This window comes from Jaculus jaculus, chromosome 2 (genome assembly GCF_020740685.1).
Source record: "Jaculus jaculus isolate mJacJac1 chromosome 2, mJacJac1.mat.Y.cur, whole genome shotgun sequence".
Lineage (NCBI taxonomy): Eukaryota > Metazoa > Chordata > Mammalia > Rodentia > Dipodidae > Jaculus > Jaculus jaculus.
Window position 1 is genome coordinate 136,972,222 of NC_059103.1, and position 25,259 is coordinate 136,997,480.

Below are 25,259 nucleotides of genomic sequence, written 5' to 3' on the forward strand. Positions count from 1 at the left end.
TCTAGACAATTGCTTTAAAATCTGAAGCAAGACATGCAAGTTGAAATGTTCGGGTGATATGAGAGAAAACCTAAATTAGAGTGGTGTTGGAAGGGGGGGGGGCAATTCTACTTCAAAATCTTAACTTCAACCCACAACCAGTGGAGTCTTGCAATTCTTACTTTTCCATTCTAAAAAAAAGTAGCTTCTGTAATTAAAAACCAGGCAAGAAGAAGAGATTGACTCCCAGCTCTAAAATGATGTAGAGAAAGGACAGTCTCTGTATACAAGATCTGCCAATGTGTGAAAGTTCTCTTATCCATAACCATGGCTCGAAACTTTGCTGATGGGGTGGAGAAAAAAAAAAAAAAGAAAAAAAGAAAAAGAAAAAGAAAAAGTGGAAAAGTGCTCAAATAATGCTAAATGAAGCATTCTCAAATTGCGCGGCGACTTCGTTTACTTCCCTCAGTTTGCAGTTCCGCCACAGGCGCCCTCCCCAGCCCTTCCCGCGGGGTCCCCTCGTCCTCTCCCCGGCGGGGAAGGAGGGCCCGGGTCGGCGGCGAGCTCAAGGTCCCTTTCCCGCCGGCCCCGCGGCGCGGCCCCCGGGCGAGGGTCCTCGTGCTCTCGAACTTTGCTCACCGCGTGACCCGGGCCGACGGCGCCCCGCCGCGGGCCTCTCGCGCGGCTCCTCGGGGAAGGGAAGACGAGGCGTCTCGGCGGCCGGCCGGGGCGCCGTCCTGCCGGGCCGTGCCGCCCGCCCCCGCCCGGGGTCCCCGGCGCGTGTTCGCGCCGCGCCCGCTCTCCTCAGCCGGCCCGCTCGCCGCGCGGGAGGAGCCGCGGGCCGCCGCCGTGACGCGTCAGGGAGGAAACGCCGGCGCCCGGCGGGCCTTGCCGGGAAGGAGGAAGCGCGAGCGCGCCGGGCTCCGCGCCCGCTCGCCCGCCGGGAGGGAGGCAGCACGGCGGCCGGGTAAGGGGCGCGGCGGGCGCGCGGGGCTGGGCCGGGCCGCGGTCGGCACGCGGGGCCCGGGGCCGGGCGGACGGGGCCTCCGTGGGCGGCGGCCGGGCTCCGAGTCGGAGCATGACTTTCCCGGCGCCCCGAGCCGGCCCGCGGCGACCGTCAGACCCGCGCGCAGGACTCCCCGGCGCGGTGAACGCGGGTGGGTGGGTCGGTCGCTCGGGCAGCGAGCGGAGCGCGAAGGCGGGAGAGCCCGGCTGAGGCGGAGGTGGGCGCGGGGCGCCCGCGCGGCGTGGGCTGGGCTCCGGAGCCGCTCGGTGACCCGAACCCGTTCTGTCCCTGGCTGCGGATTCTCAGGTCCAAGCGCCGCTTGTTTATGCATCCCCTAAACGTGCCCCGAGTTCGTGCATGGTTCTTGGGATAGACGGAAAGGAGTCGTCCCTTGCCGCAGACTCTGTGACTTGATTTTGCAAGTTGGGCACGCCAAACCGCCGCCACTAGAACTTCAGTCCTGCACGAGACTACGCAGGGTGCGCTTCGGAGCCAAGACAGAGCACTACAATTTAAAAGTCTTTATCACTATATATATATATATATATAATGAGATAGCCTATTAATGATTTTGATTTTTTTTTTTCTCTCGGTAAAGTAATTCACCCACCTGATCTGGAAACATAGCTCTTAATGTGCTGTATGCACTGGGCCCTTTTCTGAGTGCTTTGTAAATATTAATTTAAATTCCTAACTGAAAAGACTAAATTATAGCGGTTCTAGCTATGAAGAGGCCTATGTACTTTAATTCCCCGAATGTCAGAAAGAGCTGGAAACGTTAGAGGAAGTTTCAGATGTACTTTAGGACTGGGTGTGTCTTCTAGCCCCCTAGGCTACCACTCCCATAAGACAAGCTATCACCCCTCATTCCGTGCCGGAAGCAAGCCTAGAGCTCCAGGAATAGAACCTGTTGCTCGAAGACCAGATCCTCATCGGTCTCTGTAAGGTGATCTCTCTGGTTGGTCCGGTCCACCAGCCCAGCCAGCTATTCCAGAGAAACCAAAACTTCCCTCTTTCTTCAGCTGCCACTACAGTGAGCCTAGTTTTGTTTTCAAAAGGAGCTTTGTTTCTAATCTGACAGTTCATATGACATGGCCCAGATGTGAGCATCAGATTGAACTTGAGCTACAAAAAAAAAGAACATTTTTGTTTGTACACATTGACAGCGTTTTGTAATTTTACTGCCATCTGTTGTTGTAACATTGAGTTGGTGGATCAACCTCATAAGGTATCCATTTTGCTATTTGCAAATTGTATATGGAGGGGATATGTTTCCACAATCAAATGCCCTTGTCAAATGAGCATTTCGGGTCTAATGCCTAAGTTGGTAGAGGCCTGGAATGGTGAATGCATAGTGAGGTAGTTTTTTGCCAATGTGGTAATTAAAAATGTAATTCAAAAATCTGTGTATCAGCCGGGCGTGATGGCGCACACCTTTAATCCCAGCACTGGGGAGGCAGAGATAGGAGGATCGATGTGAGTTCAAGGCCACCCTGAGATTACATAGTGAATTCCAGGTCAGCCTGGGCTGAAGTGAGACTCTACCTCGAAAAAAAATAAAACTCCGTAGGTTAGCTTGGGCTAGAGTGAAACCCTACCTTGTAAAACCAAAAAAAAAAAAAAAAAAATCTGCATTTCATATTGCCCCTCTTTCTCATTTCTCATATATTTTAATTTCCTGGGAGACAATTAAGTGAGATAAGAGCCTTCTTTAGTAGGACTATGAAGTATATCTTGAAGCAGGAAACTCTCCTTCCTCTGATACAATTTATGGCACCGCAGGTATTGGTGGCACTCATGAGTTCAATTCAGCCAGACAATAAATAACATTTTCATGGTTTACAGAAGTGCCCCAGACGTACTTATTTGTCCTCAGAAAGACACTGTGAAGTCAGAGTTACTTTTTTATTCCCACTTGTACAAAACTGAGGCAGAGAACTATTAATGTGCTTTAAGCCTTAGTTGCATAGCTGGTGAGAGTCTGAGCTTGAATAGAGTGGGTGTGTGAACAGATCCTGGCACGTGCAGGCCTGTAATAAATATTTGTGGAATGAATGACTTCAAATAGCTTGCTCTTTCAAAACATGCCTCTCAAAATACCATCGTAATTGATTTGTGCAGAAGAGATTTCCAGGCTTAATCCAGTACCTCTCTTATTTCAAGCAGTATCAGATATACCTTTTCTCTAAAATGGGCAAGGGTGCCTTTGGATTCAGGATTTATAATCATTGAAAAAGAAAATAGCTTGATGGTGGTGGTGGTTTTTGTTTTTTGTTTTCTTTTGTCAAACACCCTACCTTGTTTTCTTTGATTTTTGAGAAGGTTTAGATTGGACAAATGCTGTTAGTGTTTGTATTGACAACTTTCTTATATTTGTCTCCAAGCTTCTTAGATTTATGAGCAGGTTCAAATACAGACATCATAGGTATTCTCAGTTTTTCTAAAGTGTCTGACATTGCCATGTGTTTTTTTTTTTTAATGTTGCAATTACTTTAGTAGAATGTTATTCTTTTTTAAAGCAAAAAACTCAACTACTTATATCCTTCAAGCATAGACCTCCTTTTCCTAAAGTATGTGATTCTCCAGGTGGAGTGACTTCAGTTAGAGAGGAAAATATGCCCATTACCTGGTGAGGAGCTTGAAAAGGGCTACCCCGGCAAAATGAAAGATGGCATGGTTTCCCCATGGGGAATATTAGGTGCTAAAAAACCCTTAATGAAGCCAGACTGAGTCATCTGCCTGTCAGCCTTCTCTGTGGAGGTGGAAAGGAAGCACGTTTGAAACCTGCCTTATTGCAGAAACTATTTGACCTTACCAGTCTTTATGTTCCCCCCGCCTCTTTTTAAGATTTCATTTAAATTATGGACTAAACTGCTGATTCGTGAAACTCAAATTATATAACATGTTATTCCCGACAGAAAAGGCTCCCACGTTACTTCAAGCCATTTTAAGTCTCTGTTTTTCTTTACCTATTCTATTCCTGATGGTGGAAGCTTTGCTGTCATTTCACCCTCCCCCTGCGGTTTCATGGAGCAAAGTGATAAATAGAGGTGCCGAGCACATTAACATAATCTTAACTGAATATTATTTTGAGTTAATTGTTGTTGCTGGGGAAGAAGTAGAAATCAGATGTTGAAGGCCAGTTCAGATCATCAACTGGTAAAATAGTTTTTCCTCTCAGAGGCTGAGACTGAAGGCTTCCGGAGAGAATTAGGGCAATGTGAAGCATCCTTGTTCTTGTCTAGTTTCTCAGGTCCTTTCCTGTTATCCATGGGTCCTGAAAACATGGCTAAATGTATCTCTGTGTATCCATAATTATTCTGTTGAAATCCAAGCTCAGTTGGTAGATAGTTCAGTTGGTAGAGCCTTTGCTTAGTATGCATGAGGCCCTGGGTTTAATTCACATTCCCACCAAAACAAACCAAAAAGAAAAACTCAACAACATAAACTGAAACAACAAAAACAAACACTCTGTGCATGATTTTCCTTAGTAGGATTATGAATGAGTGTAAGAGATAATGACATAAAGGAAATTGTCGTAGGGTGACGATTGTGGTATGTAAGAGGGAAAGTAGATGTGCAGGTGAAAGGAGATGCTAGGGAGATTTAATGGTGAAAGATTCTATGCAGTATTGCTTCACTTCTACCTTGCGGATATACACATAGGGAAGAGCTATAGGGAATGATAGTCTGGAAAGGACTAGAAATAGCTACTGGTGGGCTGGAGAGATGGTTTATCAGTTAAGGTGCATGCCTGTAAAACCTGAGGACCCAGGTTCAGTTCCCTGGTACCCATGTAAGCCAGATGCACAAGGTGGCACATGCATCTGGAGTTCTTTTGCAGTGGCTAGAGGCTCTGGAACGCCCATTCTTTCTCTTTCTCTATTTGCCTCTATCTCTCTCTCAAATAAATAAATAAGTAAAATTTTTAAGAAATAAGAAGGAAATTATTGCTTCAATTTTCATTTTTCACTTAAAAAATTCTTTTGAGATGGCAGTGGTCTCACTATCTTCAAAAGGGCTTATAATGCCTGGCCTCAAGTGATACTCCTGCCTCAGCCTCTTGAGTAGTGGGGATGACAGGCTCATGATACTATGCATGGTATTACTCTAGTTATTTCTATTGCTGTCTTTTGCATAAAAACAGATTAAAGGTAAACTGGATTTAGTGGTGCATACCTGTAATCCTAGCACTTTGGAGGCAGAGGCAGGAGGATCAAGAGTTTGAAAGCAGCCTGGACTATCTATCAGAGCCTTGACTAAACCAACAAAGATTAAAGTTCATTTTAAATTATGTATTTTCAGCCGGGCATGGTGGCACATGCCTTTAATCCCAGCACTCGGGAGGCAGAAGTAGGAGGATTGCCATGAGTTTAAGGCCACCCTGAGACTCCATAGTGAATTCCAGGTCAGCCTGGGCTAGAGTGAGACCCTACCTCGAAAAACCAAAAAAAAAAAAAAAAAATTATCTAGTTTCCAATTCAGCATCCACACATGCAGAGGAAGATATGTAGAACAAATAATAAACTGAACATACATGTACAAGATGCATGACCAGCTACAAGTGAATTTTGGAAACTTATCCTTAGTTTCCCAAGAAAACATTATATGGGTATCTTCTTTTTTATTTTTGTTACTCTATTTTTTCTTTTTTTGCCTTGTGCTGTGTTTTATTTTCACTAATTACACAAATAACTTTTTTTTTTTTTTCGAGGTAGGGTCTCACACTAGCTCAGGCTGTCGTGGAATTCACTATGTGGTCTCAGGCTGGCCTCGAACTAATGATGATCCTCCTTCCTCTGCCTTCCGAGTGATGGGATTAAAGGCATGCGCCACTGTGCACTGTCATATAACTTTATATTACCCCAGGGCAAAGTGGAGTAACTTGGCAGCCCAGTTGGGGGTTTCCACAGAGACCTGCAGAGCAGTGGCATGGGGTGGGGAGAGTGCCTGTGTTCACAGTGTAGCCTGTGGCTCATGTTCGTCTTGCAGGGGCTCTTCCTCCACATCATGAGGGGACTCAAAGATGCTGTGGTGGGAGCCGGGATCCTCTAGGCATTTAGGAACTCTGACTTTGCTATTGCTGTTCAGTGGTCTCTGGTGGGCAGGCTGTTCTCTGCATCTGTTTTCTTTAGCTTGGCCTTATCCAAGCTGGTGAATTCCCCCATGTCTGGTTTGCAGAGTCTCGCACTGAGCCACAGTTTCTTTTCTGCTGCAGCAACAGACCTTGTTTCATATATATATATATATACACACATACATACATACACATACATATACATATACATACACACACATATGTACACACACACACATATATATTTATATATGTATGTATTTATGTATATGTGTGTGTGTGTGTGTGTGCGTGTGTGTGTGTGTGTGTCAAGTTAGGGTCTCACTCTAGCACAGGCTGACCTGTAACTCACTCTGTAGCTCCAGACTGGCCTTGAACTCACAGCAATCCTCCTATTTCAGTCTCCTAAGTGCTGAAATTAAAGCCTTGTGTCACATTTTAAAATAACAATAATATTAGTAAAAAAAATTTTTTTAGAGACAGAAAACAGGCACACCAGGACCTCCTGATACTGCAAATGAACTCCAAACACATGTGCCTCCTTGTGCATCTGGTTTATGTGGGTACTGGGGAATTGAACCTGGGTCATTAGGCTTCACAGGCAAATGCCTTAATTGCTAAACCATTTCTCCAGCCCTAAACATTAATTGTTATTTTTGTTTTGTTTTGTTTTTTATGAGATAGGGTTTTACTTCTAGTCCAGGCTGACCTGGAATTCACTATGTAGTCTCAGGGTGGCCTTGAATTTATGGCAGTCCTACCTCTGCCTCCCACATGCTGGAATTAAAGGCGTGCGCCACCACACCCAGCTCTAGATAAGTTTTTTAAAATGAAAATAATTCAGTGAAATTCGTTCTTTTTTATTTAATACTTTATGTTAGACATGTATTGATTAACATAATTTTCTCAGCTTTTTAGTATTCTGCTATATTATTGGTCATCTGTTGGCTCTCCATTTCATGTTAATTCTTTCTGTTGTTGTTTTTGCTTTTTGTATTTTATTATTTTGAGGCAAGCCCAATAGACTGACCTTTCTTTTATGTGAGAGAACAAGAGTGAGAGCAAGACAGGGAGAGAGAATTGGCATGCCAAGGTCTCCAACCATTGCAATGAACTCCAGATGTGTGCGCCACTTTGTGTACATGTGCAGCCTTTCATGCTTGCATCACTTGTGCATCTAGATTATGTGGGACCTGGAGAGTTGAACATGATTCCTTAGGCTTCACAGGCAAGCACCTTAACTGCTAAACCATCTCTCCAGGCCCCTCCCCCCCTTTTTTAAGGCAGGGTCTCAGGTACCAAGGCCTGCCTTGAACTCATTATGTAGCCAAGTATGACTTTGGACTTCTGATCCTTCTGCCTCTGCCTCCCAAGCATTGGGATTATAGACATTCGCCCCCTTGCTTTGTTTCATGCAATGCTAAGATTTCAGGGTTTCATGCATGCTGGGCTAAGCAGCACTCTAATAACTGAGTTACATCCTAGCTCTTGACTATTTCTATTACCAAGATAATATACTACTTTCATAAAATTAAAAATAAAAGGGGGGGGAGTTAGCAATATGCTGGGTGCAGTTGCTATTTAGGAGGCTAAGGAAGGGGGATGGCTTGAGCTCAGGAGTCAGAGACCATCTTGAGCAATAGGCAATATAGTGAGAACAAAATAAGAGAGAGAGGTAAAAAGCAGAAAAAGAAAACAATCACTAGTTAACCTGTAACTCCTTAATAACCACTTTGTTAATATTTTAAAGTATATTGCTGGAGGCAGAAGTAGAAGGATCGCCATGAGTTTGATGCCACCCTGAGACTACATAGTGAATTCCAGGACAGCCTGAACTAGAGTGAGACCTTGCCTCGAAAAACCAAAAAATAAAAAAATAAAAATAAAAGAATAAATAAAGCATATTCTTTTTATTTATTTATGTAGGAAAAAAAAGAGAGGGATCAAGAGATTGGTATGCTAGGGTCTCTAGCCACTGCAGATGAACTCCAGACACATGTGCCACCTTTGTGCATCTGGCTTTACGTGGGTACTGGGAAATTGAACTCACATCCTTAGACTTTGCAGGCAAGTGCTTTAGCCACTGAGCAACCTCTCCAGCCCCTAAAATATATTCTTTTAGACTTATTTAAATATGCCTATACCTAGTTTCTACACCATATTTTTTCAAAAATTTTTAAAATTTTTCTCAACTTTTATTAACATCTTCCATGATTATAAAAATATCCCATGGTAATAGCCTCCCTCCCCTCACTTTCCCCTTTGAAATTCCATTCTCCATCATATCCCCTCCCCATCTCAATCAGTTTCTCTTTTATTTTGATGTCATGATGTTTTCCTCCTCTTTTAATGGTCTTATTTAGGTAGTGTCAGGCACTGTGAGGTCATGGATATCCAGACCATTTTATGTCTGGAAGGAGCATGTTGTTAGGAGTCCCACTCTTCCTTTGGCTCTTACATTCTTTCCACCACCTCTTCTGCATTAGACCCTGAGCCTTGGAAGTTGTGATCAACATATTACTCAGTACTTCAAAAATTTTTTAACAATTTCCATGATTATAAAAAATATCCCATGGTAATACCCTCCCTCCACCCACTTTCCCATTTGAAACTCCATTCTCCATCATATCCCCTCCCCATCTCAATCAGTCTCTCTTTTGATGTCATCATCTTTTCCTCCTACTATGATGGTCTTGTGTACATAGTGTCAGGTACTGTGAGGTCATGGATATCCAGGCCATTTTGTGTCTGGAGGGAGCACATTGTGAAGAGTCCTACCTTTCCTTTGGTTCTTACATTCTTTCTGCCATGACTTCTGCAATAGACCCTGAGCCTTGGAAGGTGTGATAGAGATATTGCAGTGCTGAGCACTCCTGTCACTTCTTTCCAGCACCATGATGCCTTCTGAGTCATCCCAAGGTCACTGCCATCTGAAAAGAGAAGGTTCTCTACCAAACGTGAGAGTAGCATTAATATTAGGGTATGAACATTAAGAGAAGAGCTTACTGGGCAGTTAGATAAGCATAGTACATACATTTAGCCAGACAGCAGCAGAGGTTACACCTCTAGGGCTCATGACTACTGCTGTTTTAGGTTTTCAGTATCAGGGATGTATTTCCTCCCATGGAGCAGGCCTCCAGTCCAATTAGAGGGCAGTTGGTTTCCACCATGACAGATGTGCCCCTGTTGTACCCATTGGCTCATTTGGCCTAGCTAGCCAAATATAAGGCTTGCAGTGTCTACTGTTGAGTATCTTCACTGGTGATTTCTCTTTCTCCCATTGAGCTGCATGCAGAATGGCTTCTTCCAGCTTTCTGTCAGCTGGTCTACATGGAGGAGGTTATGAGCTCAGTTCCAGCAGGATTTCTCAGTGGCCTTGCAGCCCAAGTATGTGGAGTCTTCAGCAATAGGGTCTTACCGTCTATTTCTGGTGGAAAGCCAAGGGCCTTGTGCACCATATTTTTTTGAAGCAGGGTCTTACTCTGTAGCACACTGATCTGGAATTTACTGTGAAGTGGTGGCTGGCCTCAAACTCAGGTCAATCCTCCTGCTTTAGCCTCTTGAGTGATGGAATTTTTTATCTTATTTATTTATTTTTGTTTTTCGAAGTAGGTTCTCACTCTAGCTCAGGCTGACCTGGAATTTACTGTGTAGCCTCAGGGTGGTCTTGAACTCATGGTGATCCTCCTACCTCTGCCTCTGCTGGGATTAAAGGCATGCGCCACCACACTCTGGCTTGAATGCTGGAATTATTATAGACATGAGACACCATGCCCAAAATTCAGTGCCATTTAAAAAATATTTTTACAGGCTTACTTTGTTGGTTAGAAACCATGTTCATGTAGTCAACCGTCATAAATTCCATATACCTTTGAATCAGTTATTTTTACTGTGTTTCCTGGCCAGCTGCCATACTCAAACCTGGCTACACCCTTGGAAATTTATACTTTTGCTCATGAAGGCATGCGGTGAGGGTGTGTGGATGGAATGAGAAATCAACATAAAAACCATGTATTTCTAATGAGGATCTTTCATTTTTATTTTTAGTACAACTAAAACACAAAATACAGATCCTGGAGTGGTAATGCACACCTTTAGTTCCAGTGTTTGGAAGGCTGAGGTAGGAGGATGACTGTGAACCAGAGGCCAGGCTGGGGTTGCAGAGTAAGTTCCAGGACAGCCTAGATGAGAATGAGAACTGCCTTGAAATAGAAGAATAGAAAGAATAGGATAGGTTAGTAGAGGAGAGGAGGATAAAAAAAAAATAATAATAAATAAAATAAGGCTGGGTATGGTGTGCATGCCTTTAATCCTAGTACTTGGGAGGCAGAGGTAGCATGATCATCATAAATTTGAGGCCACCCTGAGACTGCATACTGAATTCCAGGTCAGCCTGGGCTAGAGTGAGACCCTATCTCAAAAAGAGCCAAAAAAAATAATAAAAGTATAAAAAAAAATAAAGCCAGCCAGGTGTGGTGGTGTGCGAATTTAACCCCAGCACTCAGAGGCAGAGGTAGTAGGATAGCCTTGAGTTGGAGACTACATGGTGAATTCCAGGTCAGCCTGGGCTAGAGCAAGACCTTACCTCAAAAAAACCATGCACACATACACACACAAAAATAAAGCCAACAAAAAATACCACAATATATATAAGGAATGATGACTTGTTGGAAAAAGGGATTCAGTGTAGGGGGGATTTGGGAGGGGGAAAAGGAGGGTGATGGGAGGGGACTATGATATATTGTCTGTATGTATATATGGAAGTTGTCAATAAAAAGTTAAAAAAAGAAAATAAATGATGAAATATTCGTGTATAATTGATTCTAATCATTAAAAGAGAAGCAGAAATAATGGATTTGAACTAAGGAAAAAAAAAATGTAGCTGCTCTCAAGGTCAGTTAGAAATGAAAGCAGGTAAGCCAGGCATGGTGGCACATGCTTTTAACCATAGCACTTGGGAGGCAGAGGTAGGAGGATCGCCATGAGTTTGAGGCCACCCTGAGACTACAGAGTGAATTCCAGGTCAGCCTGGGCTAGAATGAGACTCTACCTCAAAAAACAACAACAGCAGCAACAACAACAACAAAAGAAACGAGAGCAGCTAAACTTGAGCTGTTCTGAAATTCTGTCCTAAGGTTAAGTAGTACATTGAAGTAATTGGTTTGACAACACTACCACTAATGGTGGGAATAGATAACTTTACCCTCGCTTATGATCCTGGAAGCCGCCTCAGGGTTAGCATCCAGTAAAATTTCATGTATACATCTCCCTCTTTACATAGTAGCAATTTTTTTTTAGACACTGCCATCTGTCTGTTGACATCTTTTCACTCTCTTCTCACTAGCACACTTGCCTACTGTATCTAGCCTCTTGTATCTTCATGGCCTGTTCTCCTTTCTAAAAGTTTCTTTGTCTTTTCTTTCCTTCCTGTTCTAGCTCTTGCATCAAGCAAGTTTTTACCATTTCTTCATCTCTCTGTCTTCATTTCGATCTTGAGCAAAAAAGATACTAATTACAATGGTACACTTAAGATCAGGCCTTTAATAAGGAAAAGGAAAGCTTTTAGTTTCAAAGGAAAGGTAGATATTATAAAGAATGAGTGGTTTCAGCCTCCAAAGTCCTTTAAGAAAACCCAGTAACTCCTTTCAAAATATCCATACAAGTTTCCACCCACCCTTCTCTGAATAAGCTGCTTTTTCCTTAAGCATTGACATGAACTAAAAAATTTGAAACTATTTATAAATTCTTTCCTTCAAGTTACTGCAACAGCATTACTTTATGCTGCTTTAAAAATTTTATTTATTTATTTTGGTTTTTCTTTTTTTTTAACTTTATTTTTATTTGTTTATTTGAGAGAGAGATGGACAAAGAAGCAGAGAGAGGGAGAGAGAGAATGGGAGCACTAGGGCCTCCAGCCACAGTGAACAAACTCCAGATGTGGGCATCCCCTTGTGCATGTGGCTTATGTGGGACCTGGAGAATTGAACCTGGGTCCTTAGGCTTCACAGGCATGCGCCTTAACTGCTAAGACATCCCTCCAGCCCTTTTTGGTTTTTCAAGGTAGAGTCTTACTCTAGCCCAGGCTGACCTGGAATTCACTACGTAGTCTCAGAGTGACCTCAAACTCATGGTGATCCTCCTACCTCTGCCTCCTGCGTGCTGGGATTAAAGGCATGTGCCACCACACCTGCTTTATGCTGTTTTTTAAAAAATTTTGTTTTATTTTTATTTAATTGAGAGAGACAGACAGAAAGAGGCAGAGAGAGAAAGAGAGAATGGGCACACCAGGGCCTTTAGCCACTGCAAATGAACTCCAAATGCATGTGCCACCTTGTACGTCTGGGTACTGGGGAATCGAGCCTCAAACCTGGGTCCTTAGACTTCACAGGAAAGTGCTTAACCATTAAGCCATCTCTCCAACCCGTTTTTTTGTTTTTTTTTTGTTCCTATTAAAAATGTCATTCATATAATGGGTTGAATAGAATGCTTGATCTGGAAAGATAACTCCCAAAATATAACACAATATATCCAAAGTTTGAAAGAACTGGCTTAAAAACAACTTTTGTTTGCTTGTTTTTTTTCAAGGTACGGTCTCACTTTAGCCCAGACTGAACTGGAACTCTGTAGTCTCAGAATGGCCTTGAATTCACAGTGATCCTTCTACCTCTGCCTGTTGAGTGCTGGGATCAAAGGCATGCACCACCACACCTGGCTAAAAACATTTTTTGTGTGTGTTTTCTATTAGGTTGAAGACAAAAGCTATTCCAGGCCAAAGGTTAGCAGCTTTGAGAAGTAGTATGTTAAGCTTCCAAACCCTTTCCCTCCAGATTTCCATTGGTAGAGATAGATATGCACCAGTGAGATCTGGGGTCTGCCTGGATGCTTAGAGTCAGAGAAACAGTACTGTTGGGCAATGCTGGGTCTCACTGCTGAAGACGTCCACAAAAGGCAGAGGTTTCAGGCCCAGGTAGCCATGTGCATCCTAACTTCAGCTCATTTGCAAAGGTGTTTGGTGCTTTGGTTAGATGTTATAAGAAGCTTCTTCCAAGGCTGTATTTACTTAGGTTGCATGGAGAGTAAAGACTTGCTATTTATAGACATTGATGAAGAAGATGTTTCTATTCAGTCTCCCAGCAACATGGTACTAAAATTGAATCATGAAAGTACTGTTTTTTTTAAAAAATTTTTTTTGTTCATTTTTTATTTATTTGAGAGCAACAGACATAGAGAGAAAGACAGATAGAGGGAGAGAGAGAGAATGGGCGCGCCAGGGCTTCCAGCCTCTGCAAACGAACTCCAGACGCGTGCGCCCCCTTGTGCATCTGGCTAACGTGGGACCTGGGGAACCGAGCCTCGAACCGGGGTCCTTAGGCTTCACAGGCAAGCGCTTAACCGCTAAGCCATCTCTCCAGCCCGAAAGTACTGTTTTTTTTGTTTGTTTGTTTTAGTTTTTCTTTGAGGCTAACCTGTAATTCACTATATAGTCTTAGGGTGGCCTTGAACTCTCAGCAACCCTCCTATTTGTGCCTCCCAAGTGCTGGAATTAAAAGCATGTGCCACCACACCAGGCGAAAGTTGTTTTTTGTTTTTTTTTTTGCTTAGTTGGACTGGGACCATTGTTAATAAACCTTCAGAACTAAGACCACTTTTTTAATAGTTTTTTTTTTTTTTAAGCAGAGTCTCAGTCTACCCAGGCTGACTTGGAACTCACTATGTAGCCCAGGCTAGCCTCCAACTCAGGGTGATCCTCCTGCCTCAGCCTCCAGATTGCTTGGATTAGAGGTGTGCACCACCTCTGGTTTAAAGTAGTTTATTTTGTGTAAGTATATGTAGTCTTGCATAGTAGATAGTAACTCTTAGGACAAGTGTCATTCTTTTCTGATTGATCTTTTTATTCTACCTCTTTCTCATCAGTGTTTTTTTTTTTTTTTTTTTTTTTGCGGGGGGATTGGAGGGTAAGAGATTTTTTTTTTAATTAATGAAAAGAGAAAATACTCATGACAAGATTTTAGGATTTCTACAACTAGGCCTCTCTTCACTTTGAATTTTGCCTCTTTTTTTAGAGGTCCATAATTTCTGACTTCTACTAACATTGATATTATTTATTTCTGTCCCCCCTCCCTTTTTTTTTTCTTTTGTGTGTATGTGTGTGTGTTATTTTGGGACAAGGTCTCACTATGTAGCCTCGGCTGGCTTTAAACATACCATCCTTTGCCTCTGCCTCTAGTGTTGGGATTATACCAGTCCCATTGTACATGATTGTTTTTCGTTGTTGGTGATTTTTTTTTTTTTTTTTTTTTTTTTTTTTGAGTTAGGGTTTCACTCTAACTCTGGCTGACCTGGAATTCACAATTCACTATGTAGTCTCAGGGTGGCCTTGAACTCATGGGCGATCCTCCTACCTCTGCCTCCCCACCCCCCCCCCCCCCCAGTACTGGAATTAAAGGTGCCTGGCTGGGTTGTTTGTTTGTTTGTTTGTTTTGGTTTTTCGAGGTAGGGTCTCTCTCTAGTCCAGGCTGACCTGTAATTCACTATGTAGTCTCAGGGTGGCCTCAAACTCATGGCAATCCTCCTACCCCTACCTCCTGAGTGCTGGGATTAAAGGCATACACCACTACCCCCAGCCCTGGCTGTTTTTTTTTGTTTTTTTTTTTTAGGAGGTAGAGTCTCACTCTTGCCCAGATTGACCTGGAATTTACTGTGTAGTCTCAGACTGGCCTTGAACTCACAGTGAGACTTTTTTTTGTTCTTCCTCCTAAAAGATACACTTACATGAACAAAAGTCTCTGTCCAATTGACATTATATTTTATTGATTTTATTGGATATTTTAGGAATAAATGTTTGCCTTTGAGATACAGAACACCCTGTATTAGTGCTGCCTGGGTAGAAGGACAAGGAAAAGATGAGACTCTGTCTTTGCTTTGTCTATGCAAAAAGAGACTTTGGAAGGATACATAGGAAATTTACAGTGTTACCTAATGGGATTGGAGAATGAGAATTGGGTGGGAAGCAGACTTTCACTATGTATTGTCTCTTTTTATGTCTTGTTGGCTTTTTAAAAAATTATTTATTTATTTGAGAAAGGGAAAGAGTCAGACCCACACAGAGGGGGAGAGAGAGAGAGAGAATGGGCGTACCAGGGCCACCAGCCACTGCAAATGAACTCCAGATGCATGCGCCACCTTGTGCATCTGGCTAACGTGTGAGTCCTGGGAGTCGAACCAAGGTCCTTTGGCTTTACAGGCAAATGCCGTAATTGCTAAGCCATCTCTCCAGCCCTCCCCCCACTTTTTTTGAGGCAGGGTCTTACTCTAGCCCAGGCTGACTGGGAACTCACTCTGTAGTTCCGGCTGGCCTCTTAATTCACATCCCTCTTCCTACCTCAGCCTCCCAAGGCCTGGCATTATAGGCACGAGTCACCATGCCCAGTTGTCTTTTTGGCTTTTTGACCTATGTAAATATGTAAACCATTGTTAAAATTTTTTTTTAAAAACTATGCTCATGGCAGTTGGTGAGATGGTTCAGCAGTTAAAGGTGCTTGCTTGAAAAGCTTGCTGACACAGGGTTCAGTTCCCCAGCCACCCACATAAAGCTGAACACAAAAAGTGTTGCAAGTGTCTGGTGTTGTTTACAGGAGGAAGAAACCCTGTTAAGTGCACCCACATGTGAAAATAAATAAATTTTAAAAATTAAAGCCAGGTGTACTTGTGCATGTCTTTAATCTCAGCACATGGGTTACATTCAAACCACCACACCCACTGAGCCATTTCCCCAGTCCTACATGTATTATGGTTTAAAAAAACCAATGGCAACTTTATATAAGATTTATATGGAGGGGACTGGAGAGAGATGGCTCAGTGGTTAAGGCACTTGCCTACAACACCTAGTGATCTGAATTCAGTTCCCCAGTATAAATCCAGATGCATAAAGTAGAGCATGCACCCAGCTTAACCTGGGCTACAGTGACAAACTCAAAAAACTTTTAAAAATGGGGGGAGGGTTAAAAATGTGTGCTTCCAGGGAAATTAACACATAAAAAACAGGGTGGAAGAGATGAGTTAGTGGTTAAAGTACTTGCCTGCAAAGCCAAAGGACCCAGCTTGGATTCCCCAGGACCCACATAAGTCAGATGCACAAGATGGCACATGAATCTGGAGTTCATTTGCAAGTGGCTAGAGGCCTTGGCATGCCCACTCTCTCCTTCTCCCTCTCTCTCTCTTTCTCTGTCTCTCAAATAAATAAAAAAATTTAAAAAACAAACAAACAAACAAAAAGGACCAAAGAGATGGCTTAGCAGTTAAGGTGCATGCCTGCAAAGCCTAAGGACCCTGGTTCAATTCTCCAGGTCCCACTTAAGGCACATGCACATGGTGGGACATGTGTCTGGAGTTTGTTTGCAGTGGCTAGAGGCCCTGGCATGCCCATTATCACTCTCTGTCTCCCTCTGTCTCTGATAAATAAATAAAAATTTAAAAATTCTAAAAACAAAACATGGGCTAGAGAGATGGCTTAGCATTTAAGGCATTTGCCTGCAAAACCAAAGGACCCAAATTTGATTCTCTAGGATTCATGTAAGCCAGATGAACAGGGTGGCGTATGTGTCTGGAGTTTGTTTGCAATGGCTAGAGGCCCTGGTGCAACCATTCATTCTTTCACTTGGAGGGATGCCTTAGTGGTAAAGGTGCTTGCCTGCAAAGCCAAAGGACTCAGGTTTGATTCTGTAGGATCTAGGTAAGCCAGATGCACAAGGTGGTGCATGCATCTGGAGTTGGTTTGCAGCAGCTGAAGGCCCTGCCATGTGTATTCTCTCCCTTGGTCTCTGTCTCTATCTCTCTACCTGCCTCTCTCTTCCTCAAATAAATAAAATAAAATCTTAAAATTTTTTTTCATTACTTTTTTATTAACATTTCCATGATTGTAAATAATATCCCATGGTAATGCCTTCTCTCCCCCCAACTTTGCCCTTTGAAATTAAAAAAAAATTAAATACCATAAAAAATGTCCCTTCCCACCCTGGCAGAGAGGAGAAGAACCAAAAAAGTTTCTCCATGAGCTCAAGTTGGAGTTCACACTTTGGAAGTAATTGTCACACCTGTGCCAGGTATACTGGTCAGTCAGCCTGGGCTCAAAGGAGGAATTCACCCACACTTGGGTAGGGTGTGAGTATGAAAGAGATGTGATTGGGTGAGATGAGCAAACGTTGAATACCCCAACTGAAGCAGGCGTGAAGAGCTGAGGTGATGTGTGTGATGAGGGTGTGATAGCGTAAGTGAGCCACTCCCTGTCTGACTACCTAAAAAAACCTATCTAACCGGGTCCCTAGCAGTCATGTATTTTGAAATGCTAGTGCAAAAAATTAAAAATAGCTGTTAATCCCAGTACTCGGGAGGCAGAGGTAGGACGATCACTGTGAGTTCAAAGTCATCCTGAGACTACATAGTGAATTCCAGGTCAGCCTGGGTTAGAGTGAAACCCTGCCTCAAAAAAATAAAATAAAATAACTAATAAAATATAATAACAAAAATAAGCACTATGCTCAAGTATGTTGCTGCATACCTATAATCCCAGGATTTAGGAGGCTAAGGCAAGAGCATTATGAGTTTAAGGCCAGCTTGGACTTCAGGGAGACTGTCCTATCTTAAAACCCCTAAACAAAAGTGAAAATCATCATGCCCCCTGGATTACCTGACTTACAAATATAATTCCAAATATACTACTCCTCTTTCCATATAAATCTTTTAAAAATATTTTATTTATTTGCAAGAAGAGAGAGAAGGGGGAGAGGGAGAGAGAATGGGGTGCTAGCTGCTGCAAAGTAACTCCAGATACATGTGCCATTTTGTGCAGGTGGTTTTTACTTGGGTACTGGGGAATCAAACCAGGGTCATGAGACTTTGCAGGCAAGTGCCTCAACCACTGAACCATCTCTCCAGCCCCTCCATGCCAATCTTTTTTATTTTTTTATTTTTTTTAGTTTTTCAAGGTAGGGTCTACCTCTAGCCCAGGCTGACCTGAAATTCACTATGTATTCTCAGGCTGGCTTCAAACTCACAGTGATCTTTCTACCTCTGCCTCTCAAGTACTATGTGTGTGCCACCATGCCTTTTTTTTTTTTTTTTTTTTTTTAATTTTGTTTCTTTCTTTGAGAGAGAGCACAAAGAGGCAGAGTGGGGAGAGAGACAGTGGGCATTCCAGGGCTGTTAGCTACTGCAAATGAACTCGACACATGCGCCTCCTTGTGCATCTGGATTAGGTGGCTACTGGGGAATCAAACGTGGGTCATTAGGCTTCCCATGCAAGTGCTTTAACCACTAAGCCATCTCTCCAGCCTACCTTTTGTTTTTTATAAATGTTTTTATTTTATTTGTTTATTTATAAGCAGAGTGAGTTAGAGAGAAGAGAAATAGAGAAAATAGGTGCCAGGGCCTCCAGCTGCTACAAATGAACTCCAGATGCATGCTCCACTTCATGCATCTGGAGTTATGTGGATACTGGGGAATTGAATTTGGATCATTAGGCTTTGTAGGCAAGTGCCTTAACCACTGAGCCATCTCTCTCCAGTCCCTCCATATAAATCTTATATAAAGTTGCCATTGTTCTTTTTTATTGTTTTGTTTTGTCTTTCGAGGTAGGTCTCACTCTAGCACAGGCTGACCTGAAATTAACTCTGTATTCTCAGGGTGGCCTGGAACTCCTGGTGACCCTCCAACCTGTGCTTCCTGAGTGCTGGGATTAAAGGCGTGCGCCACCACGCCCAGCTCCCATTGGTTTTTTAAAAGCATAATACCTGTAGGACTGGGAAAATGGCTCCGTGGGTGTGCTAGTTTGAATGTAAAGTGTCCTCCATAGCCTCATGTGTTTGTCGATAACCTCATAATCTCCAGCTAGTGGAGCCTTTGGGAAATGGAGCCTTGCTGGCAAAGGTGTGTCACTGGGGATTTATTAGTCCAACTCTTCTGGGTGTTGGCTAGCTAGCTCACTCTTACTGCTTCCTCCTACTGCTGATATTTGGCCATGTGATCCTACTTCCTGCTCTTGCTCAGCGTTCTCTGCCATGATGAGCACCCTTCCCCCAAAACATTGTAAGCCAGAATAACCCCTTGCCTACCATAAGCTACTTTGAGTCAGTTGTTTTGTCCCAGAAATGAGAAGGTAATTGCTATAGTAGGTAAACCAGAGAGAGTCTGAAAATTTTCTGAGTTCAATCCCTAACACCCATGCAAAGAGATGGGTGTGGACCTGTGTACCTATTACTCCAGTTCTGTGGTGCAGCAGGTATCGGGGAGTCTCAGCGGCTCTCTGATTAGCCAGTCCAGTGTGTGTGTGGGGGTACTGGCAGTTCTGGGTTCAGTGAGAGACTCCTTCTCAAGGGAATAAAGCAGACAAGCAATAGAGGGAGGACATCCAACATTCTCTTCTGGCCTCTGCATATGTGCACGTGGGATTCATGCATACACACATAGATACACTTGCACGAGCATACACTTTACATAAACATACTACATGTACTATACATGCATACATTATATACACAGATAAACTGTACATACACAAATATATGCCCAAAACACACACACAGTCCCATAATAGTGTGTGTGTATATGTATATATATATATATATATATATATATATATATATATATATATATGTATATGTATATGTGTGTGTATGTATGTATGTATGTGCGTGTATATGTGTATGTATATATATATATATGTAAAATCTTGTTGCAAAGGTGTGGGCAGGAGTATGTGTTAGAGCTGGAGTTGTTCACGTCCTGCTGGGCTGGAGATCAGACAATAGTTCCTAGTGACTTACTTTACCACCCAGGTCCTACCTTGGAAAGTCTCCATACCCTTCAAAATAGGCCACATGCTGGGGCCCAAGTATCAAACATGAGCCTGTGGGGATATTTCAGATTCAAACCATATCACCATGGCTTTATTCCCCTTTAGTGCTGTCAAGTGCTACAATTCATTATGAAACCTCCCTCCAGGATGTTCTGATACTACAGGTACAGCCCAACTAAGTTGTTATTGGCTTGTTAAAAGAAATTCTTAATTGAACTCACCTGTACTATTTTGCCAACTATATATCTAACAAAACTATCAAATATTACCAGCTTAATGTACAAAGTTTATTTTCCCCCCATAACATATGGTATTATTGCCATGGATACAGTTTACCTACTTAAGAGTATCTGTTTGGTGTTAAAAATTATTTTTATTTATTTATTGGGGAGACAGAGAGAGAATGGGCACACCAGGGCCTCTAGCCACTGTAATGAACTCCAAATGCATGTGCCACCATGGGCATCTGGCTTACATGGGATCTGGAGAATTGAACCTGAATCCTTAGGCCTTGCTGGCAAGCAACTTAACCACTAAGCCAGCTTTTCAGCCCTGTTTGGTATCTTTGCAAGGAAAAATTGGGTAACTTTTAGCTTTTAGATATTTCTTCCCTTTGTAATTGTGTATGTTAAACCAAATATTTTCTTTTATCAGGATTTGTGTAGTTTTGATCACTTATGATCCATATTCTACCTTGCAAAGAGCAAAGGAACAGGAACTAATGTTATTGAATCCCCACCATCTGCTGGGGGCATTAGATATTATTTTATTAAATAGCCATAATAACTGTGGGTTCAGTAAGTAATTTGATTTACAAATGGGCATATTGGACTTGGTGAAGCTTCAAAGGTTGCTTCTTACGGCCAGATCATCTGAAGAGGCATCTCTGGTTTTACCAACTCGGTCCTTTTGTGTATTTACAAGGGAGGAAAACTGATTCCTCTCAGAAAGAAGAGGCAGAGCCAGGCATGGTGGTGCATGCCTTTAATCCCAGCACTAAGGAGGCAGAGGTAGGAGGATTGTAGTGAGTTTCAGGCTACCCTGAGACTATATGGTATATGGTGAAACCCTACCTCAAAAAACCAAAGAGAGAGAGAGAGAGAGAGAAAGAAAGAAGAGGCATATTTAACTTACAGATAACCAGTATAAACATCAGCTCATGAGGCAGTGGTTAAGTAGATTTGAAAATGGACTTTCTTGAGCTGGAGAGGTGGCTTACCTGTTAAGGCACTTGCCTGTGAAGCCAAAGGATCCAGGTTTGATTCCCCAGGACCCATGTAACCCAGATGCATAAGGTGGCACATGCATCTGGAGTTTGTTTGCAGTGGCTAGAGGTCCTGGTATGCCCATTCTTTCTATCTGCCTCTTTCTCTTTGTCTATCTCTCATAATAAGTAAATAAATGGACTTTTTCATTTTTGCTTTAAGTTGCAGTCAGGTTTACATTGCTGGCAGGAAATACCTGACCAAGAGCAGCTTGTTGGGCGGGGGGTTATTTTGGCTTACAGACTCGAGGGGAAGCTCCATGATGGCATGAGCAGAGGGTGGACATCACTCCTGGCCAACATCAGATAGACAACAGCAACAGGAGAGTGTCCCAAACACTGGCAAGGGGAAACTGGTAATAATACCCATAACCCCGTCCCCAACAATACACTGCCTCCAGTAAAATTTAATTCCCAAATCTCCATCAGCTGGGAACCTAGCATTCAGAACACCTAAGTTTGTGGGGGACACCTGAATCAAACCACCACATTCCACCCCTGGACCCAATACATTAGTACAACTTTAAAAGTCCCCATAGTTTTTATCAATCCTAATGATGTTTAAACATTCCCATAGTCTGAGATCTTTTAACAGAGCCATAATACCAAAAAAAAAAAAAAAAATCCCCCAAAACATATAATGGCACAGAATGAACACACTTCAAAAGATGGCACTGGGCAGAGCAAAAAAATATTCAACCAATATAAGATTTAAATAAAACAAACATCAGAATCTGCTGTTCTGAGTCCAACAACTCTAGCCAGTGACAAATCTCCAAGTTCGATAATTCTAACCATCAACAAGTCTCTGGAGTTCCAATTCCACCCCTCCAGCTAGGCTACTCACAGTCCTGGAAAACTTCATCTGGGGCGGGCAGCTTTCCTTAGCAGCCATCTCATGGTCCTGGCATTTCCATTGGATCTTCACTACAACCCATTGTCCATTCTCATAGCTCCATGCAGGAAGTCCTTAGAAGACCTGCTTCACACTGTCCATGGCCATTTCCAAAACAAAAGACCATGTTGCAAATTCAGTGACCCTCTCTTTCCTGCATTTCTTATGCTCCATAATACCAGGTATTATGCCAGTTTGTTAATCCAGGGGGCAATAAAGCAGACTTTGAAGAACAGGACACTCCTTCAGCATTCAGGCCCTTCAAAAGACTGAATTATTTCTGTTGTCCCAGTGCAGGTCAGCTGGCCCAATCTCACACACTTGCAGCTGTACAGGTAGAAATTTCAGCCCAGATTTCATTTTTCCTGTGCTATATCTCTCTGTTCACACCAGTCCATTTCTATGCAATGCAATCCTGCACAAGTTCTCAGGACACAGGCATAACAGCAAGCTTCCCACACAAACTGCCTCTAGCCTAGCCCAGGTAAAGCTCTTTCTCACCCTCACAATGCAAACCTCACAATCCATACATAGTTCTTACTACATTCAGGTTTTTCAACTTTGAATAGAATAATCCATCAAGCTGTACTTATAGCACTGCAATCATCTCTTAGGTCAAGGTTTCAAATCCTTCCACATTTCTCTTGAAAATCAGCTCCAAAAGGCCAAAGCCACACAGTCAGGTTTCAAGCAACAATGACCCCACTTTTGGTACCAGTTTTACTGTTACAGTCAGGTTCACATTGCTGGCAGGAAACACCCAACCAAGAGCTGCATGTGGGGGAAAAAAGTTTATTTTGGCTTACAGATTCGAGGGGAAGCTCCATGATGGCAGGGGAAAACAATGACATAAACGGAGGGTAGATATCACCTCCTGGCCAACATCAGATGGACAATACCAACAAGAGAGTGTGTTAAACAGTGGCAAGGGGAAACTGGCTATAATACCCATAAGCCCACCACCAATAATACACTGCCTCCAGAAGGCATTAATTCCCAAATCTTTACCAGCTGGGTACCTAGCATTCAGAACACCTAAGTTTATGGGGGACACTGGAATCAAACCATCACACTTTATTATTCTGAAATAGTTTTAATGTTTTATTCTTGAAATGTATGAGATTTTAAGAAAACTGACTGAAGGGGCTGGAGAGATGGCTTAGTGGTTAAGCGCTTGCCTGTGAAGCCTAAGGACCTCGGTTCAAGGCTCGGTTCCCCAGGTCCCATGTTAGCCAGATGCACAAGGGGGTGCACGCGTCTGGAGCTCGTTTGCAGAGGCTGGAAGCCCTGGCGCGCCCATTCTCTCTCTCTCCCTCTATCTGTCTTTCTCTCTGTGTCTGTCGCTCTCACATAAATAAATAAAAAATTAAAAAAATGATTCAAGATGCCTTAAATGTATAATTTAATTTCTGCTTAATATAAAAGACTTAAAATTCTGAATATAAAAAGTTGGTTATGTGGATTTTGTTTGTTTGTTTGTTTTTCAAGGTAGGGTCTCACTCTAGTCTAGGCTGACCTAGATGAAATTCACTATGTAGTCTCAGGCTGGCCTTGAACTCACAGTGATCCTCCAACCTTGGCCTCTCAAATGCTGGGATTAAAAATGTGTACCACCATGCCAGGAGGTTATGTGAAATTCTAAATCTACAGAATTCCAATGTTTCATGTTACTGCCAAACTCAAATTCTTGCTATTAGCATCCAGTGTGTTTTAAATTTATGACCTAATATATGGACTGTTTTGGAGAATGCTTCATATGCTCTTGGATTCTACTGCTGTTGGGTGGATTATTCTACAAATGACTACTAGGTCTCCTTGGTGAATAGTGTCATTCATACCTTTTCTTGTTGGTCTTCTGCCTGTTTGGTCCCCATATTGCTTCCAAAGTGCTGTTTTAATATATCATAGTATAAATATGAAAATTCACTATGAAGTTTTATAAAAGACTCAAATGCAAACTTCACAATATTTTTCATTTTATTACTTTTAGATGCTGCAGTTTGAATGCAGCTTTATTTTTTCTCTTTTTTTCATTAAAAAAAAATAAAACTGTTTGAGAGAGAGAGCACCAGGGCCTCTAGCCGCTGCAAACAAACTCCAAATGTATGCACCACTGTACATCTTGATTTACATGGGTTCTGGGGAATATATTAACTGCTGAGCCATCTCTTAGCCTGGAATTTTTTTTAAAAACAGTGTTAACATCCATCTCAAATAAATTAACATTTCTTTTCTGATTAATACACTGGATAAGACTGGAAAAACTTGGAGCTGGAGAGATGGCTCAGTGGTTAGAGGATGAGATGGCTCTTGCTTGCACAACCTGCCTGCCTGTCTGCCTGGTGTTTGATTCTCTAGTACCCCCATAAAGACAGCTGCACAAAGTGGCACATGCATCTTAAATTGGTTTATAGAAAGAGGCCCCCAACCGTAGTTTCTGTCTGTCTGTCTGTCTCTCAAATAAATAAATCAAACTTTTTTTTTTACTTTTTATGAGAGAGAGAGAGAGAATTGACACGCCAGGACCTCCAGTTATTGCAGCCAAACTCCAGATGTATGTGCCAGCTTGTGCACATGTGCAACCTTGGCTTGTGTCACCCCTTGTGCATCTGGCTTACATGGGATCTGGAGAGTTGAACTTGGGCTCTTAGGCTTCACAGGCAAGCACCTTAACCACTAAGCCATCTCTCCAGCCCTAAATCAAACTATTTTTGGAGGAGGGTTTGAAGTAGGATCTCACTCCAGCCCAGGCTGACCTGGAATTCACTATGGAGTCACAGGGTGGCCTCGAACTCACGGCAATCCTCCTACCTCTGCCTCCCAAGTGCTGGGATTACAGGTGTGTACCACCACTCCCGGCACCAAACTTAAAAAAAAAAAAATTGAATAGTTTATTTGCTCATGTGAGGTTGAGAGACATTTCCAAAAAAACTATAGTAATACTGAATCTTTATGCTCACTAAAATTGACAATTGAAAAAAAATTGACAATTGATTAAATTCTTTTTCTAGTTTTTTGAGGTAGGGTCTCACTCTAGCCCTGACCCTACTTTATTTATTTATTTGAAAGCAGAGAGAGAGAGAGAGAGAGAGAGAGAGAAAACAGACAGAGAGAATGGACACACTAGGACCTCTAGCCACTGCAAATGAACTCCAGATGCATGTACCACTTTGTGCATCTGGGTCA

General features: G+C 42.6%; 1 protein-coding gene across 2 annotated transcripts in view; it reads left to right on the forward strand.

The window, feature by feature from the left end:
* The first annotated feature begins 871 nt into the window (after positions 1–871).
* The window catches only part of LOC101596981 (serine/threonine-protein kinase Sgk3), a 148,641-nt gene continuing 124,253 nt past the window's right edge, over positions 872–25,259 (forward strand). For both annotated transcript variants that reach the window (XM_045143789.1, XM_045143791.1), the window contains exon 1: positions 872–946. The gene's annotated coding sequence lies outside the window, so the exon portion shown is untranslated. The remainder of the gene's footprint in view (positions 947–25,259) is intronic.